Source organism: Monodelphis domestica, chromosome 7 (genome assembly GCF_027887165.1).
Source record: "Monodelphis domestica isolate mMonDom1 chromosome 7, mMonDom1.pri, whole genome shotgun sequence".
Lineage (NCBI taxonomy): Eukaryota > Metazoa > Chordata > Mammalia > Didelphimorphia > Didelphidae > Monodelphis > Monodelphis domestica.
This window is the reverse complement of record NC_077233.1, coordinates 186437991-186455115: the sequence shown is the minus strand read 5'-3', so window position 1 is coordinate 186455115 and position 17125 is coordinate 186437991.

Here is a 17125-nt window from a genome sequence, read left to right as displayed (position 1 = left end):
AGAATTGCTTTGATCAGTATTTTTCTTATTATTAGCTATTTGGCTTTTTTTTTCATATGATTATCAATGCTTTGCAATTCTTTCAAGGTTATTCAGATCCCCTGATGACTTATATACTGCAGAATGGCTATTATTGGTAGATAGGTAGATAGAGAGAGAAAGAAATAGTAGATAGATGATATACAGATAATTGTATGTATGTGTTAATGGCTTCTTAGATACCAAAACCATATCAGAAATTTGATACACAGATTTTTTTTTCATTTGACTCCTTCTTTACCCCTGGGTGTATTAATTATATCTGTATAATAGTTTTTCAATTTCATGTAATCAAAATTGTCTGTTTTATCCATTATATTTGCCTCTATCACTTGTGTGGTTAGGGATATATTCATAGCTGTGATAAGTATATGATTTTCTTCTCTTCTAGTTTTTGTATAGTATATATTATACATATTTATATAGTATATATGTGTATATGTGCATGTGCAGGTGTGTCTTGGTGTGTATAAAGATCACATTGTCATTTAGATTGTATTGTGGAATATGGTCTAAACCTAATTTCTGCCAGATTATTTTCCATTTTCTCATTGATGTTTATCAAAGATGGTTCTTTCTTAAGTAATTTATGTTTTCTACTTTAAGAAATACTGCATTGTTGTGTTCTATTGTTTCTGATTCTCCCTATCTAGCCTATTCCATTGATCTTTTCTATTTTAAACAATACCAGATGGCTTTGATGACTGATACTTTATAACATAATATGAGATATAATTGAAGACTTGGAAGTGTTATTTTCTCTTCATTCCTATCTCTTTTCATCATTTCCTTTGATATTCTAAATCTTTTGTATTTCCAAATGAATTTTGTTATACAGTAACTTTACCACTTCTATAAAATATCCCTTTAATTATTTGATTAGTTTGACATTAAAAGTGTAAATTAACTTTGATAGATTCATTTGATGTTAGTAACCAGAAGGTCATTAAGCAATCATTTTTTTTGTTTTAACAAGATTCATACTTGTCCAATTTCACACATATGGATGGCAGACACCTTGTTTAAAGAGATCCTTTAAAGCCACATTTTATAGAAACAAGTGCTTTTTATAGCAAAAAAACTGAGTAATTATTGTCTAAATTGAAAAACAGTCAATTAATTTGGATCTGGTATTTTCTACACTTTTCAGTCATTTTTAACTATTAAAATGTGTTTTGCTGTGGAATATAATTTATAAAAAGTTGCATATTCCCTTCTCATGCCTTTAGTTGAGATGCCTTCAATATATGGGAAAACTCTTCTCAGAAACATCTTTTAGAGATGGGAAAGTAGCCATATGGATACATAGTTATTAATTTTTTCTTGGTCACATTTTTCAGTAGTAATAAGTTCCAAGATATTTCCAAGTATTTGGTATTCTGTCCTCTTTCAGATATCTTGAGAATCAATCTCTCAGTTGTTTAACATCCACAGTCATCTCCATAGTCACAACTGAGAGTAAAAGCAATCTTCTTGGTCAAGAAAGATGAAGGAAAGGGTCCCCTGAAAATTTTCCCTATTTTTCTAACTTTCTCCTTTTTCCAAGCTTATCAACATCTTATCAAGAAGGCAGTTTGCCTTAAGGACATTTTGAGAATTTAATGTAATATTTTCTGAAAGAATGCTCTCTCCTTTATTTTTTCCATTTTTATTTTGTGAAGGTTGTCTATATTCTTATTTCATCATTCAATCATCTCTTATTTGGGAATGAGTTAGAGAAATCTGAGTGGATTTTTCTCCATCAGAAATTCTCTGTTCCTTTTCCAGGAGGTCCCTTCCCTTCAAAATTACAAAGGAGAATATGTCAGATTTTTTTTGGAGTATATTCTTAAGGACACCCATCTGGTTGGAAACCACTTAGCTGTTCTCCCAGTATCCCACCTCACCTCTTTTTCTTTTTCTAGAATCCATTCTTAAAGTAAAGGCTTTGATATTTTGGAGCTCCAAAAGAGATGCAAAATTATGAATCAGGCTGCAAACATGACCTATGCATCTTTGAAATCTTTTGCTGTATAGCTAAAAAATTCTTAGTTTTATAATCAAATCATTCTTTTTTATTTTCATTGAAGTGGCTTTTTTCCAACAAAAGTGTAAGCATTTTGACAATTGAGGCCATTAAACCCAGTGCTGTGGCTGACCTAAACAAGGCTTTTCTTCCAACATCTTTAGAGTTTGTTTTCTGCTATTTACCAAGATCTATAAAAGATCATTGCTGATATCTTCTTAGGTTATATAGTACTGAAAACAGAGGACAACTTCCTGTGTCATTTCCTATGGGTAGATGATTGAAACAGGAATTTCTCTGATCAAGATGATGAGCTTACATGATATCTCTAAGGATTTGAGTAGATTTCCTTAAAACTCAGTGATTGCACATTAATTTATTGGATTGTATACTGGAGATTTTTTTTTAATTTTTTAAGAGAATTTTTAAAACAGAACTGTATTTTCTTTATTTTTTTCCCAAGAGATCCAGAGAACAGGCTCTGCACTGAAATGAAGCAAAGGGCAGACCTGGGTCACTGCTGCTGGAATGTGGAAGTCTCTACATATAGATAACCTTTCTCCCTTTCTCCTTGATCTTTAGGAACCAATAATGGTGGTCTTGATGGAAAGTCATGTTGTCTTTTTTCAATCCACAAAGGCACAATCTTAATTCAGGCACTTATCACCTCTTGCCTGGACTACTGCAATAGCCTTATAGCTGCTATTTCTGTCTCAAGTCTTTCTTCACACCCATCCAACCTCCACTTGGGTACCAAGGTGATTTCTTCTAACGTATGTGTATGAGGTGAAAACTGAGGTTCAGAAAAATGAGGTTGAGAGAGATGAAGTGACTTGCCCATGGTCACATATATGGAAAGGAAAATTAACTTTAAGTTTACCATTTGAATGACTGGGAGACATTGGGTTTTGGCTTTGGAAAAGAAGAGATGTTGATGGTACTATGATAGGAGAAATAATTTTACCATGACAGTTTAATTTCTCTCTTTGAGCAACTTGAGGGTAGTGTCACTTGCTTTTTATTTCCATTATACCTAGCAGAATGCCTTGCACAAAGCATAGTAAGTGTGTTGAATTGAATTTTAACTTCTTAATTATATTATAATTGTTTTTCTGTTGCCTGGTATGACTAGTCAAACTTTTGTTGAGTGATTTTCCAGAAGAACCATAACTAGAAATATTTTCACTCAAGGCAAATTTTTAAAGTCTATGAACTAGAATAAAAGCGAGTCCAATAGTAGGTAGAGGAAAGGGGTGGTCTCTAACTTTTGCCTGTGGGTCAGTGCAGGACTACAAGGTAAGTCCTATATATCAAATTGCTCACCATTTCAGGGAGAAAAGAAAGAATTGAGAGAAGGTGAGAATTTGGAAATCCAAATGTCAGAAAATGTTAAAAATTATTTTATATGTAATTGGAAAAATAAAATTTTACAAAAAATAATAAAGTACAGACATGACTATATTACAATCCTTTTTTGGTAAGCTCTGGTGCTTTTCTGTTACTTTTGAGATCAAACATAAACTCCTCTATTTGACTTTTTATAGGCTGACTATTTTATTTCCATCCTGGAGCTCTACCATCTAGTTATATTAGCTTTCTTTCAGCTCCTCAAACACCATACTCTTGTTTCTGAACATAAACTGTCCCCCATGACTTAAATGCTCTTCTTCATCTCTACCTCTACATTTCCATGGATTATAGAACCAGCTCGAATTCCCACTCTATCAGAGCCTTTCCTAGTTGCTTGCCTGCTCAAGAGTGTGGGAGAGAGGGAGAAAGAGAAAGAGGGAGGGAGAGACAGAGAGAGAATATATATGCATATACACACACACATACATACACACACACACACACACAACACAATGCCTGATATATGGTTAAAAAGGTATGTTTACAGCCTGACTGATTCATGTCTTCATCCCTGTGTCCTAAGAGGTGGGAGAAATTTCCAGATTTGAGTTCCTGGACCAAGCCATAGAGATGCATGTTTGGAGCCCTCTGACAAATGATATCAGCATCCAAGAGTAGGGGTAGAGTTATAAGAGTTCCTGGACCAACCATGTCTATGACAGAGATCCAGGGCAGTTGATGTGGCCCTGGAAAAAGGGAAGGACGTAATCAAATAAGGGAAGCTCCTGAGACCCAGTCCTTTAGGAGAAGGAATTTCCTAGATAATGTCAAGTTCATTCCAAGAGTGTTCAAGGGATCTAAAAAAGAATGATTTCCTAGGTGCCAAATGAATAGCCAAAATATAAAAGAACAAGAAATTGACTTTGTTCTCATCTACTACCAGGCAAGTCCAATGGGAAAGAAATTGTATTTCTAGTAAACCCAAATTAATTTCTTTCTATGGAAATCCAAGTCCTAAGGGTGATACTATAAGGTTGGAAACCCATATATATCTCTGGATCATGGGCAAGTCTTACTAAGATATTGGGGGAACTGACTCTAGCAATCCCAAGTTTGTTTCCCTTTTGAGGAGAGTCCAAATGAAAGGATGGCTCCATGAATCTGGAGGACTATATGTATATAGGTCTCTGGGTAGAAGGATGGATTCACTGGAGGGGGAGGAAAATCATGCCTTTTTAAATAAGCTACTCTGATTCCATTGTATTTACTGATTGTTGGGTTTTTTTTCTTCTATGCAGTGAAAATAATGGTGTTACTTATAAGCCAAAAGCCCTTTCACCCTTATTAGAGGAAACCTAAACATGAGTTATAGTTTGAGATCCCTAGAAAGAAGTCTAGATGATGGCAAATATAGTTATGATTTGGAAGGTGTGGATAAGAGAGAGATACAGTTTGCATTGCAAGGTCTGCAGGAAGAAATGGAACTTTGGCTGACAATGAGGGATGGGACTGGAACCTCCAGCTAAGAAAAGGAGATGGACAGTTGGGAAAGGGTTCTTGTCCCTTCTGAACTGAGAGGGGAAAGAGCAACCTCACTGAGTTTAGCCTGCTATAATCCCTCAATTTATCTAAAGGGACCCAGATTAGTCATCTTTCCTAAAAAGAGGTAGAAACATTTTCCCTTTGGGGAAGGAAAGAGACTATCCACCCAGAAGATTTCCCATCAATATCTTCAAAGCTGTATCTTTATATCAGGAAATTAAACCAACCTGACTCCACAATGATTCTCAGGCACCTAGGTCCCCAGACCTGAGCCCTCAACCCCTGAAGGGAATTTTGGTTGAAATCAGAAATAGGGACTTCCTGTATTTCCTCTTCCCTAACCTATCATCTTGGATTTCCATAGAAAGAAATTAATCTGGGTTTAGTAGAAATACAATTTCTTTCCCATTGGACTTGCCTGGTAGTAGATGAGAACAAAGTCAATTTCTTGCTCTTTTATATTTTGGCTATTCATTTGGTACCTAGGAAATCATTCTTTTTTAGATCCCTTGAACACTCTTGGAACGAACTTGACATTATCTTAAAGTCTCCAGACAGTAAATAGATCTTATAAATTACAGAAGAACCAAACATCTAGTTCTTCAAATGTGCTGAGGAGATCAAAGATAATAATCATCCAGAGAAGAGAACAGAAACCGAGACTGAAAGGGATTTCTTCTTACCCTTCAGCTCTGGACATAGATGCAACCTCACCTTCTCTGGAGCAGTTATGTCTGGGAAAAGAAGTAGTGCTTCTATTTATCTGTTCCATCCCACTCAGAGACCTGTCAAGCTTTGGTTCCTGATCCCCTTCTAGTACAAAGAACATACAAAATTTGAACTGAGTCCATATAAGCCCAAAGCATGGGTTACTGGACTACTGGTTATATCTCTAAGATAATCTTGTCACCTATCCTTGGAGAAAGAGCTCTTAATAAGTTCTGGAACCTTGGACAGAGCCAGTATGCTCTAGTCTTAATTCTAACACTAATCAGCTGTAGGACCATATAAAAGCTACATTCCCTATTTCAGTCTTAGTTCCTTTTCTTTAAAATGATGTTGGTAAGAGCTAGACTTTATGATCCCTCAACACCCTCTTATATTTCTGAACAATACAAACCCATCCCACCCCACCCCCACACACTTTAAAAACTTTACCTTACATCTTAAAATCAATAACATGTTTTGGTTCCAAGGCAGAAGAGCAAAAAGGGCTAGGCAATGGAGGTTAAGTGATTTGCCCAGGGTCATACATCTATGAAGTATCTAAGGTCAGATTTGAACCTAGGACCTCCTGTCTTTAGGTCAAGCTCTCAATCCAATAAGCCACCTGACCCCAATATATATATATATATATTTAAGTTCACCTCAGTCTTGTTATTTTCCATGCCCCAGAATTCTCATTCTGCATTCTTTCTGATTATCTGGTGTTCCCAGATCTCCAGATAGCAAGGATCTTGTGATTTACAGTAGTTGTAGTGTTATAAAAATGATTATACTTTATGGCTCCATCAGAGCACTTATTAATAACAATCTTCTAGCATCCCACCAGGTATTTGATAGTCAGTGTTCTCATTAAGGTTATATAATTAAGGTTTCTGACTATCATACTTCGAAATCTCAAGAGCAGGTAAGAGGACCTTATATTTATGAGTGTTGCTGGTGATTAGCATTCCCTCAGATGCAAGAGAGCCAGTGAACCATATCTCAGAAATTTAAGGGAAGAACTTGAAAAGGAAATGCATCATTTGAGGAAACATTCTCTATGAAAGGCAGAAAGCCCTTTATTAAGAGAGGAAATGTATTCAAGCATTAGCTGTCTAGACACGGATGGGAAAACATCTAGGCTAAACCATCCTCATCTTTTCTTTAAATCCTGTTGATTCATTCTTCCATTTACCTTCTCTATCTTCACATCTTTCGTTTACAGGATTAAATAATATAAGACCCAGATGGACACTGCTTTGGGTTGAATTTACCTGGTGCTACCTAATTTTTTAATGCTCTTATATGAACATAATTTTTGATTCTCACAATGAAACTGAAGATAGGCAGAGTAAAAGTGATCACCTGTATTTTTCAGATGGGGTAACTGAGGCACAAAGATTAAAATGATTTTATTAATGTCACATAGTTACTTAGAACTAGTATTCTGAATGTAGTGTAGCAGTTCTCAAACTTTTTGGTCTCAGGACCCCTTTTTGTGGTCTTTCTTATTGTTCAGTCACTTCAGTCACATCTGACTCTTTGTGACCCCATCTGAGGTTTCCTTAGCAAAGAACCTGGAGTGGATAGTCAGTTCCTTCTCTAGCACATTTTACAGATGAAGAAAGTGAGTCAAACAGTTAAATTACTTGTCCAGAATCACACAACTAGTACACTTTCAGGACCTTTTTTATACTCTTCAAAACTGAGGCTGCCTCAAAGAGTTTTTGTTTATATTGGTGATATTTATCAGTATTGATGATATTATAAAATAAAATGTCTTAGCATTATTATAATCTATTCTTGACTTCACAGACTCCCCTGAAAAGGTCCCCAAGACATGCAGGAGTTCCCAAACCATACTTTGAGACCCAAAGGTATAGTGTATATAACAATGAAGTTGGAGTCAGGAGGGCTTGTTATTATTCCATCTCTGATGCTTATTAGTTGAGTAATCTTGGTATGCTGGTCCATAGCTTAAATCTCTAAGGTTTATTTTAACTTCTTATCCCCCTTTTTATAGAAATAGCTCTTGACAAATGCTGGAACACTAGACTGAATGAATAATCCTGTGCCTCAATTGCTTTACCTCTTCCATAGCCTAAGCTTTCTCATTTCTAATATGGGAACAATGGTGTGTATAATACCTACCTTACAGGGATGTCATGAGTCAAATTAGATGATATGTATAAAACATTTTGCAAGTTTTAAAGCACTATGTAAATGTTTGTCATCATTAACCCAGATCTGACTCTTGGTCTAGTGCTCTTAGGTTTAGATCATGGCACCTCCTTCAAAATTAGAATTAACTCTTGCATCAATTCTTACCAGCATCTACTTATTGGCAATTATTTATGTTTTCCTTTTTTTTATTTTTCCCCTTTTAAACATTATTTCATTTGGTCATTTTCAAACATTATTCTTTAGAAACAAAGATCATTTTCTTCCCCACCACCACCACCCCTCCCAATGGCGATGTGTGCTTCCTCTGGGTATTACATATGTCCTAGGTCTGAACTCTTTTCCATGTTGTTGGTATTTTCATTAAGGTATTCATTTAGAGACTTTCCTCAATCATATCCCCTCCACCCGTATAGTCATGCTGTTGCCTTTCCTCAGTGTTTTTACTCCCACCATTTGTCCTCTGCTTGAGGGTAGTGGTTTTTTCTCCTTGATCCCCGAGGATTGTTCAGGGACATTGCATTGTCACTAATGGAGAAGTCCATTATGTTTGACTGTACCACAGTGTATCAGTCTCTGTGTACAATGTTCTCCTGGCTCTGTTCCTTTCACTCTGCATCACTTCCTGGAGGTTGTTCCAGTCTCCATGGAATTCCTCCACTTTATTATTCCTTTGAGCACAATAGTATTCCATCACCAATATATACAATAATATATTCAGCCATTCCCCAATTGAAGGGCATCCCCTCATTTTCCAATTTTTTGCTGCCAAAAAGAGCACAGCTATATATATTCTTGTACATGTCTTTTTTCTTTATTTTCTCTTTGGGGTACAAACCCAGCAGTGCTATGGCTGGATCAAAGGGCAGACAACTGTTTTTTATAGCCCTTTGGGCATAGTTCCAAATCGCCCTCCAGAATGGTTGGATCAATTCACAACTCCACCAGCAATGAATTAATGTCCCAACTTTGGCACATCCCCTCCAACATTCATTACTTTCCTTTGCTGTCATGTTAGCCAGTCTGCTAGGTGTGAGGTGATACTTCAGAGTTGTTTTGATTTGCATTTCTCTGATTATAAGAGATTTAGAACACTTTTTCATGTGCTTATTAATAGTTTTGATTTATTTTGCTGAAAACTGCCTATTCATGCCCCTTGCCCATTCATCAATTGGAAAATGGCTTGATTTTTTTGTACAATTGATTTAGCTCTTTATAAATTTGAGTAATTAGACCTTTGTGACAGGTTTTTGTTATGAACATTGTTTCCCAATTTCTTGCTTCCATTCTAATTTTGGTTACATTGGTTTTTTTGTACAAAAAAATTTTAATTTGATGTAATCAAAATTGTTTATTTTATATCTTGTGACTCTTTCTATGTCTTGCTTGGCTTTCAACTCTTTCCCTTCCCACAGGTCTGACATGTATACTATTCTGTGTTCACCTAGTCTACATATAGTTTCCTTCTTTATGTTCAAGTCATTCACCCATTCTGAATTTATCTTGGTTTGGGTTGTGAGGTGTTGATCCAAAGCTAATCTCTCCCACACTGTCTTCCAGTGTTCCCAACAGTTTTTGTCAAATAGTGGATTTTTGTCCCAAATTCTGGGAACTTTGGGTTTGTCATAGACTGTCTTGCTGAGGTCACTTACCTCAAGTCTATTCCACTGATCCTCCTTTCTGTCTCTTAGCCAGTACCAAATTGTTTTGACGACCATTGCATTATAATATAGTGTGAGATCTAGGACTTCAAGGCCACCTTCCATTGTACTTTTTTTTTCATGATTTCCCTGTATATCCTTGATCTTTTGTTCTTCCAAATGAATTTTGTTATGTTTTTTTTTTATTCAGTAAAAAAAAATTTGGAAGTTCAATGGGTATGGCACTAAATAGATAGATAAATTTGAGTAGGGTGGTCATTTTTATTATATTGGCTAATCCTACCCATGAGCAGTTAGTGTTTTTCCAATTGCTCAAGTCTAGTTTTAGTTGTGTGGAGAGTGTTTTGTAGTTGTGTTCATATAGTTCCTGTGTTTGTCTCGGGAGATAGATTCCTAAGTATGTTATTTTGTGTAAGTGAGTTTCAATGGGATTTCTCTTTCTAATTCTTGCTGCTGAGCTGTGTTGGAAGTACATAGAAATACTGATGACTTATGCAGGTTTATTTTGTGTCCTGCAACTTTGCTAAAGTTGTTGATTATTTCGACTAGCTTTTTGGTTGATTCTCTAGGATTAAGTAGACCATCATATCATCCACAAAGAGCAATAACTTGGTCTCCTCATTGCCTATTTTAATGCCTCCAATTTCTTTTTCTTCTCTAATTGCTACTGCTAGTGTTTCTAGTACAATGTCAAATAATATAGGTGATAATGGGCATCCTTGTTTCACTCCTGATCTCATTGGGAATGCATCTAGTTTATCCCCATTGCAGATGATGCTTGCTGATGGTTTTAGATATATACTGTTTATTTTTAGGAAAGACCCTTCTATTCCTATGCTTTCTAGTGTTTTTAATAAGAGTGGGTGTTGTATTTTATTAAAGGTTTTTTTTCTGCGTCTATTGAGATAATCATGTGATTCTTGTTGGTTTGCTTGTTGATGTGGTCAGTTATGTGGATGGTTTTCCTAATATTTAACCAGCCCTGCATTCCTGGTATAAATCCCACTTGGTCATATTGAATGACCCTCCTGATCACTTGCTGAAGTCTTTTTGCTAGTATCCTGTTTAAGATTTTTGCATCTATGTTCATTAGGGAGATTGGTCTATAGTTTTCTTTTCTGTTTTTGACCTGCGTGGCTTTGGAATCAGTACCATTTTTGTGTCATAAAAGGAACTTGGTAGAAATCCCTCTTTGCTTATTATGTCAAATAGTTAATATAGTATTGGGGTTAGCTGTTCTTTGAATGTTTGATAGAATTCACTTGTGAATCCATCTGGCCCTGGGGATTTTCTCTTAGGGAGTTCTTTGATTGCCTGTTGGATTTCTTTTTCTAATATGGGATTATTTAACAATTCTATTTCTTTTTCTTTTAGTCTAGGCAATTTGTATTTTTGTAAGTATTCGTCCATATTGCCTAGATTGACGTATTTATTGCCATATAATTAGGCAAAGAAGTTTTTAATGATTGCCTTAATTTCCTCTTCATTGGAGGTGAGGTCCCCCTTTTCATTTATGATGCTGTTAATTTGCTTTTCTTCTTTCCTTTTTTTAATTAGATTGACCAGTACTTTTTCTATTTTGTTTGTTTTTTCAAAGTACCAGCTTCTTGTCTTATTTATTAGTTCAATAGTTCTATCACTTTCAATTTCATTAATTTCTCCCTTAATTTTTAGGATCTCTAACTTGGTTTTCTTATGGGGGTTTTTAATTTGTTCGCTTTCAAGTTTTTTATTTGCATGTCCAATTCATTGATCTCTGCCCTCCCTAATTTGTTAATATATGCACTCAGGAATATGAATTTTCCTCGGAGTACTGCTTTGGCTGCATCCCATAAGGTTGGAAAGGATGTCTCACCATTGTCATTTTCTTCAATGAAATTATTGTTTCTATTATTTTTTCTCTAACTAACTGATTTTGGAGTATCGTATTATTTAATTTCCAATTAATTTTTGATTTTGCTCTCCATGTACCCTTACTGATCATTATTTTTATTGCCCTATGATCTGAAAAGGTTACATTAATTAATTTTGCTTTTTTGCATTTGTATGCCATTTTTTCTGTCACCTAGTGTATGTTCAATCTTTGTGAATGTGCCATGTGCTACTGAAAAGAAGGAGCATTCCTTTTTATCCCTATTTATTTTTCTCTATATATCTATTAACTCTAATTTTTCTAAGATTTCATTCACCTCTTTTACCTGTTTTTATTTATTTTTTTATTTGATTTATCTAAATTTGATAGTGGTTGGTTCAGATCTCCCACTAGCATAATTTTATTATCTATTACCTCCTTCAATTCTAGTAGTTTCTCCATTAGAAATCTGGGTGCTATACCATTTGATGCATACATGTTGATTAGTGAAAAAAAAAATCCTCATTGTCTATATTCCCTTTTATCAGGATGTATTTACCTTCCCTATCCCTTTTAATTGGGTGTGTTTTTGCTTTGGCTTTGTCAGATATCATGATTGCTACTCCTGCCTTCTTTCTGTAAGTTGAGGCCCAATAAGTCTTACTCCAACCTTTAATTCTGACCTTGTAAGTATCTACCCACTTCATGTGTGTTTCCTGAAGACAACATATGGTAGGGTTTTGGATTCTAATCCATTCTGCTATATGTCTACGTTTTATGGGTGAGTTCATCCCATTCATGTGCAATGTTATGATTGTCATTTGTGAATTACCCAGCATTTTGATATCCTCCCCTACTTCTGACCTTTCTTCTTTTACTATAATCTTTTAAACCAGTGATTCACTTTAAATCAGTCCCCCAGTCCCCTCCCTTATTATGCTTCCCTTTCTGGCCCCTGCTTTTTTATTCCCTCCCCCCACCTCTCTTTCTCTCCCTTTTTGTACTCCCTCCCCCCTATCCCTCCTAAGTTTCCCCTCTCCCTTACCCTTTTGGATGAGATAGAATCCAAGATCCCAATGGATATAGATGCTCTTCCCTCTTCGAGTTGATTTCACTGAGAGTGAGGTTTAAGTTATACCAATTAGCATGCTTTTCCTCTCATTCTTATAAGAGAATTTTTCCCCTCTCCTTCCTGTGTGTATCTTTGTGTGACAAAGATTATTCTATTTAATTTATTTCTATTTCTTCAAGTATACTTTGTACCCTCATTGATTCCCTCCCTCCCTTTTTCTTTCTTTTTGTTTTTTTCTCCTCTAAATCATGTCAATGCCAGATCTTTCCCTATGAGTGATTCCTCTGGTTATTCTTTTATTGAATACACTTTTTGAAAGTTACACATAACATTTCCCCCATATGTTAGTATATATAATTTGATCTAATTGTAGCCCTTATAGAAGAGTTTGAATAAAAGGAAAAAAACACTTTCTCCTTTTCCCTTTCTTTCATATTTACCTTTTCATGTTTCTCTTGCCCTTTGTGTTTGAATGTCAAACTTTCCACTGAGTTCTGGTCTTTTCTTTGCAAATACTTGGACATCTTCTATTTTGTTGAATGCCCATACTTTCCCCTGGAAGTATGTAGTCAGTTTTTATGGGTAGCTGATTCTTGGTTGAAGACCCAGTTCTCTTGCCTTTCTGAATATCGTATTCCAGGCTTTGCAGTCTCTTATCATGTTCACTGCCAGTTCTTGTGTAATCCCTATTGGTGCTCCTCTGTAACTGAAGTTCCTCTTTTTAGTTTCTTATAAGATTTTTTCCTTAGCTTGGAAGCTCTTGAATTTGGTGATTACATTCCTGGGGGTTGTCTTTTGAGGATTTAGTATGGAGGGTGTTCTATGAACCCTTTCTATTTCTATTTTGCCCCCTTGTTTGAGAACATCAGGGAAATTTTCTTCAATGATTTCTTGTAGTATGGCATCGAGATTTTTGATCTCTGGTTTTTCAGATAGACCAATGATTCTCAAATTGTTTCTCCTTCCTCAGTTTTCCTGGCCTGTCACCTTGTCAGTGAGATATTTTATGTTTTCTTCTAATCCATTAATTTTTTAACTTTGCTTTATTAATTCTTGATGTTTTGCAAGATCATTGGTTTCCAGTTGGACAATTCTGGTCCTTAAGGCCTGGTTTTCTGTTTTAATCTTTTGGCATTCAGCTGTACTTTTTTGATTCTCTAATATATTTTTTTGTTTTTTTTTTTTAACCATTTCCCACTTCTCTTTCCAGAGGGCTTCCATCTTTCTGATGATACGCTCCATTTGAGACTCTTCCAGGGTTTGTGGACAATTTTCATTTTTTCTTTTTGGTTTTGCCTTTGTTTGAGTTTTGTCCAGTATTTCCTGTGTAGCCTGGGTTTTTCCCTCCATAAAAATTTTTGAGGGTGCCAGCTTTCTTTTTTGATCTCCCGGTGGGATTTTGAGGCTCCTGTGCACAGTTAGCTATTTTTTCTGAATGTTTTCAGTTACCTCTTTAGTCAGAAATCAGAGTCTGCTGAGCAGGTTTTTTGTGTATGGAGTTAATGAGAAGGCTCTAGGTTTTCCTCAGTCCTTTGCCATTTTTCTTGGTACCTTCCTCCAAGGGGCACTCAGTGTCTGTTCTCTCTTGCCCACCTGGTTTTCTGGTTTAGCTACTTTCGGGGGTGGGTCCCCTGCAGACCTAGTCAGTTCCCAAGGACCCAAAAAATGCTCCCTGTTTGTTCTAGAGGGACTCCTGTCTCACTCCCTGGCTCCAGTGGGCATGCTGCCTCTGGGCACCTGAGTTCTGCACTCTCTCACATCTTGAGTTTTTCTGCCTAGCTGCCTTCAGGGGGGAGGGTCCCCCTGCTGTCCTAGTCAGCTCCCAAGGGCACAGAAGTGCCCTCTCCTCTCTTCAGAGGCGCCCCTTGCTCGTTTGTCTCAGCGTGCACTGGCCCCAGCTCTGGCCCTATAAGTGGGGTGGGGGAGGGTGGATCCACTCCTTTGTGTGGAAGCCCTTTCCCCATATTATTGGCTAGTAAAGCCTCCATCCCACACACCTTCGCTGTGCTCTGCTCTACAGCTCCTCCGATACTCTGATAAAGATTCGTAAGGTCTTTTGGAGTGATCCTTGGCGGTGTATGTTGGGGAGAGTGAGTAAGCCATGTTTTAGTTGGCCACCATGTTTACCCAGAAGTCCTCTGTTTTCCTTTTTAAACACTTGAGTCAACTCCTCTTTTGCTCTTCCTCTTCTTCCCTTCATTCCCTCTCTTAACCCCCAACTCTACCCTTTCTTTTTTGATATGTATTTATGATGTGTTTGAGTTCTTGTTTTTCTCCTTAATCCATATTTAAGCTCCAAATCAGCCATCAGTTTACCAGTTGTCATAATGCAACTGGTTGTCACCTTGCCCAGTAAAATGAGATTTGGGCCAAGGAGCATATAGGAGATTCTCAGCACTATAAAAAAAATCTCCCCCAAGAAATATGCTTCAGAAGATCCTCCTACTCACCCATCTGCCAGGAGGAATCTGAAGAAGGAAAGATGGGATAACTCCACAGGTGTGGGTGATTATAGCTTCCTTCTGTGGCCACCAAAACAGGGAGGAGGATCAGGTGTGGAAACACAAACTAAACTCAACTTTTCTTTCAGTTTTATTAATTCAATCTTCTTCCTTTGCTACTAACTCGGTATGAAACCAACATGATGGTCAGACATGAGGTCTAGGACCAGACAAGACAGCAGATAATTACCAGCATCCTTAAGCAATAGAGGCTGTTATGGACAAAGTTTGAATTGATTTTCATCAGAACATAGGAAGAAGTATCATACAAAGAAACAGAAGCAATCTGGGCTCAAATCAGAGAACACTGGAATCAAATTAAGTAGAACTATGCTGGATTCAAGAACTCCTCTACAGAAGGTCTGTAAGCTGGTTCAACAACATCCTAGAGGGTGAAGATAGATTTAATGAGGTAGACTGGGCATGAGGCTTGCTGTCTCTTCTCTTTAAGGGTCTTGAGGTCAACTAAAATGGCCCAATGAGATTACCTGCCCCTCTAAATTGGGTGCCATGGAGAACTGTTGGAGTATTAGGAAGAGAACAGTGGGATAAAGCTAACAAGGCATAATAGAAATAAACATAAAATCCTGACTTTGGGTTCAAAAGAGAATAAACTCTAGGAGGATGAGGTAGGGGGCATTGGGGAACAGTAGAAAATGTGCTGGCTTTAGAGACAAAAGGCATGAGTTTGTCTGTCTTTGGTCCTGACTACCTGTGTGAATAAGCAAGTCATTTAATTTCTCTATGTCTCAATTTCTTCATCTAAAAATGAAAAAGTCAGACTAGATGACAGCCAGAGAGGTGGAATAGTATTTAGATTCTGAAGTTAGGAATACTTGAAGTCAAATCTGACCTCAGACACTTATTAGCTGTGTGACCTTGGACAAGTCACTTAACCCTATTTGTCTCAGTTTGCTCATCCATAAAATGAGCTGGAGAAGAAAATGGCACACCACTCTAGTATCTTTGCCAAGAAAATCCAAATGAGGACACAAAGAATTGGACACAATTGAAATAGAACTGAATAAAAATGATCATCATTAGCATCAAAGTGAATTGATAGTCCCAACAGTATTATGGCTCATCATATAACTCCTATGATTTTCTAAATTTTGGGTATCACATTTTAGAAAACCAATTGGTGAGTCAAAATGCTTTCAGAAGAGGATATAGGCTGAGTGGCAAGAGAATTGGAACTGTTATATGAATCCTAGCTAAAAGAAATGGCCATCTCAAAAAAGTAGAATATTTGCATGGGAAGATGAGGGTCAGGATGGCTAGGAGCAGGAAAAAAAAAGAGTAATTACGCTTATTCTGCCCCACATGGCCAAAGTTAAAGCAATGATGCATCTAGGTGCCCCAGTGCCACACCTGGAGTAAGGAAGACCTGAATTCATATCTTCCCTCAAATGTTTACTAGTACTGTGAGCTGAGAAAAGTCATTTAAGCTCTGCCTTATTAATCTCATCTCTAAAATAGGTGTATTAATACACATATCTCCAAGGTAATAGTAAGGATGAAATATGAAATAATACATGTAAAGTGCTTTATGAACCTTAAAAGTGTTTTATAAAGGATAGCTATTATTTTAATATGTTATTTTCCCAATTACATGTAAACTTTTTATTTACATATATTTTCTGAAATAAAAATATCAAAACCATCTCCTTCCCTTCCTTGACTCCCTCCTCCTCCCTGAGAAGGTAAACAATTTGACCCAGGTTATACATGTATGACCATGCAAAGCATATTTCCATATTGGTCATTTGATGATGATGATGACAAATTTTAGCTTTATATAACCAAAATTTTTTTTCAAAAATGTTTCCAGTGCTGTTTCTATGTGGAATAGAATTCCTTCTGAAACAGTCAGTTTTCCATCATAAAAGCCTTTAACTTGAAGCAGATAAGATTCATTATTTGATTAAAAGCTAAATAAAAGATAACCATGAAAGTCACCACCAAATATCAACCTATGAGTCTGTGAGGTTGTCTCAATTCAATTCATTAACCCCTATTGCTTCCTTCCTTGGAGGAATCTAATAAAAAGGGCATTGCAGCTAAGTGATGCTACAAATTGAGTTGGACCTGGAGTCAAGAAGACCTGATATAAAGTGTGACCTCAAATACATAATAACTGTATGACCCTGGGCAAGTCACTTAACCTCTGTTTGCCATACTTTCCTCAACTGAAAAAGAGGGGAGAGAATAATAGCA